Genomic DNA, 4,000 nt, shown 5'->3' on the forward strand with positions numbered 1-4,000 from the left:
TAAGCCAAAAGAAGGTCAGGAGCTGACTATGAAACAGACCATCAATTGTTCATGTGCAAGTTGAAGTCGAAGTTGAAGACAACTGAAACAAATCCGCGAGAGCTAAAATATGACCTTGATTATATTCTACCTGAATTTAGAGACCATCTGAAGAACAGAGTCGAAACATTGAACACCAATGGCCAAAAACCAAATGAAATATGAGATGACATCAAGAACATCATCCATGAAGAAAGCAAAAGATCATTAAAAACAGGAAAGGAAAAAAAGTGGATGTCAGAAGATACACTGAAACTTGCTCTAGAATGGAGAGTAGTTAAAGCAAATAGAAGAAATGAGAAGATAAGAGATCTGAATGGAAGATTTCAAAGAGCACCTCAAGAAAATAAAGTAAATTATAATAATGAAATGTGAAAAAACCTGGAGTTAGAAAACCAAAAGTGAAGTACACACTCGGCATTTCTCAAGATGAAAGAAATGAAGAAAAAAATTCAAGCCTCGAGTTTTAAAACTGAAAGATTCTATGGGCACAATATTGAATTATGCAAGAAGCATCAAAAGAAAATGGAAGGAATACACAGAGTCACTGTACAAAAAAGAATTGGTCAATGTTCATCTATTTCTGTCATTCAAACAGAACAAGGGTGCACTGTATGGTTTAAAATCAAGAAGGGAGTGCATCAGGGTTGTATCATTTCACCATACTTATTCAATCTATATGCTGAGCAAATAATCTGAGAAGCTGGACTATATAAAGAAGGACATGGCATCAAGTTTGGAGGAAGAATCATTAACAACCTGGGATATGCCGACAACGCAACTTTGCTTGCTGAAGATGAGGATGACTTGAAGCATTTATTGATGAAGATTGAAGAATACAGTCTGTGGTATGAATCTCAAAAAACTCACTGCTTTCGAGTTGCATCCAACTCATAACAACCCTTCCTTGGGTTTCCAAGTCCATGTCACTATGGAAGTAGATTGCCCAACCTTCCTTCCAAGGAGTGGCTGATGAGTTTGAACCACCAGTCTTCTGGTTAGCAGTCAAAAGCCTTAGGCACTATACCACCAGAGCTCCCACAATATGGATTGCATCTCAAAAGAAAATACAAATACTCACAACTGGACCTATAAGCATCACAATAAATGGAGAAAAGATTGAAATTGTCAAAGATTCCATATTGCTTGGTTCTACAATTGACACCAATCGAAGCAGCAATCAGGACATCAGATGACATATAGCACTGGGGAAATCAGCTGCAAAGGACCTCTTTCAAGTGCTGAAGAGCAAAGATGTCTCCTTGAGGACTAAGGTGTGCTTAATACAGGCCATGGTATTTTCAGTCACCTTATATGCATGTGAGAGCTGGACAATGAATAAGGAAGACCAAAGAAGAATTGATGCTTTTGAGTTGTGATGCTGGCAAAGAATGCTAAAAGTACCATGGTCTGCTAAAAGATCTCAGAAATCTGTGCTGGAAGAAATGCAGCCAGAATGTTCCTTGGAGGCAAGAATGGCCAGACTTTGTCTCACCTACTTTGGTCATGTTAGCAGAAGGGACCATTCCCTGGAGAAGGATGTCATGCTTGGTAAGGTGGATGGTTGATGGAAGAGGGGAAAGCTGTCAATGAGGTGGATTGACACAGTGGCTGCAGCAATGGGCTCACATATAACAAGGATTGTGGAGGTGGCATGAGATCAGGTGGTGTTTCATTCTGCTGTGTGTGGGGTCTCAATGAGTCAGAGACAACTTGACAGCACCTAACAATAACAACATCTATTTCAGAAGGTTCCATATGATCAAGAACCAGTGGTATTTGTTATGGTCATCTAGTGCTGCTCTAACAGAAACTACCGCAAATGGGTCACCTTAACAAACAGAGAATTATTATCTTACAATTTAGGAGGCTAGAAGCCTGAGTTCAAAGTGCTTGCTCTGGGGGCTGGGTGAAAGCCCCTACATCTTGGGCTACAGCACTGTCTCTTGCTCCCAGGCCACTGAAGCTGGAGGTATCTTCCAGAAGGAAGCTGCTGGTTGCTATTGCTGACAAACCCAAGGTCAGCAAGTAAAACAGCATAGTCCCAAGATTATTGAGCAATATGGCAGGCCACTAATTCAAGTCCATTAGATCAGCAGACAACATGGCAGGCCACTGATATGAAGACTCAGCTACACACAGGGTCCCAGCATGTCAAAAGCTCCGAGACCTTTCTCAAAGCTGTCTTCTTATATATTGCAAACAGACCATGTCCCTAAGGCAGCTACTCAGCTGCACCAGTAGACACATGGGGTTGATTACCAATCTCATCATGGGGAATAACTACATCCACCTGCCCAGCTACTCAAAACCAGGCCCAGCCAAATTGATACAGAAATTAACTAGCACAATTCTACCTCTTGTCAACTTGTCATCTGTACACATCTCCTTTACTAGGTCATTCCAGTCCTCTAGTTCATGTGAGTTGGGGGACCTCACCCATTGGCCTGGTAGGCCTTGTTCCTCTGCCTCTTGGGCATGGCAGCCCTGACCCCTCACCTTTGGGCAAGGGTTATGGCCCCATTCCACTGGCCCTTATGAATGGTAGTCCCACACTCCAGAACCAAGTTGGTGAAGGTCTGACTCTTTGAAACCTAGGAGGCTATGGTGGTTCAACCCTGAGAGGTCATGCATGGTCCTACCCTTTGAAACTAAGGCAGTTCTGCTTCCTGTTTCCTTGGTCTCTCAGATTCTGCTAATTAATGCTTGAAGGCAACTCACCCCATCAGCAATCTTCTTGCCCCAAAGGCACTCAGCTTTCTCACTCCATGGGCTGTTAAGGTTGTCACTGTCTCATGCTGGTCTCTCAGCTCTGCTGCTGCTATCTCTCTGCTGGGGTCTCAGCACAGAGATCTCAGGTGAAGGACACACTCCACTCCTGTTTCCACAATTTAGGTATCGGTCAGAGCAGCATCCCACTCTCAGTACCAAATTCTGTCTTGGTTATCTAGTGCCACTGTTACAGGAAGTATCAGAAATGGGTGGTCTTAACAAATGGATTTGTTCTCTTACAGTTTATGAGGCTAGAAGCCTGAGTTTCAAGTGTCACCTCTAGGGGCTAGGTGAAAGCCCCTCAACTTAGGGCTTCAGCTCTGCCTCTTAGTCCTGGGCCACTGAAGCAGGGGACATTTCTTTGCTCAGAAAGCTGCTGGTTGGCTGGGCCTCGTTTTGAGTATCTGGGCAGGTGGATGTAGTTATTCCCCATCATAAGACTGGTAATCATCCCCATGCGTCTACTGATGCAGCTGAGTAGCTGGCTTAGGGACATGGTCTGCTTCCAATATATAAGAAGATAGCTTTGAGAAAGCCCAAGGTCAACAAGCAAAATGTCATAGTCCCAAGATTATCAAGAAATATGGCAGGCCACAAATTCAAGTCCATTAACAGTCTTTAGATCAACAGAAAACATGGCAGCAGGCCATTGAGTTGAAGACTCAGCTACATGCAGGTTCCAAGCATGCCAAAGAGTTCCGAGACTTTTCTCAAACCTGTTTTCTTATATACTGGAAGCATATCACATTGCTAAGGCATCTACTCCACTGCTCCAGTAGATTCTACCATGGAGGTGACTACCACTCTCAACATGGGGAACAACTAGATCCAGCTACCCAGCACTCAAAACCAGCCTCAGCCAAGTTGACACACAACTTAACTACTGCAGTATTAAAGGAAGAAATTAAAGCTGCACTGGAGGAATTGTTGAAAAACTAGGTTCAAGGAATTGTTGGAATACCCATTGGTATGTTTCAACAACTATGTGATGGGCTGGCGGCACTTACTTGTCCATATCAAGAAATTTGGAAGACAGCTACCTGGCCAATTGACTGGAAGAGCTCCGTATTTGACCCATTCCAAAAAAAAGGTGATCCAACAGAATGGGAGAAAGGGGTTAAAAAGCCAGGAACCCAGACAGAAGAGAAGTCAGCCCCAGGGTTACAGGTGAGGAGAGACAACTCAGGGA

The sequence above is a fragment of the Orycteropus afer genome, unplaced genomic scaffold, assembly GCF_000298275.1.
Source record: "Orycteropus afer afer isolate SDZICR_OR568_19922 unplaced genomic scaffold, OryAfe1.0 scaffold00604, whole genome shotgun sequence".
NCBI lineage: Eukaryota > Metazoa > Chordata > Mammalia > Tubulidentata > Orycteropodidae > Orycteropus > Orycteropus afer.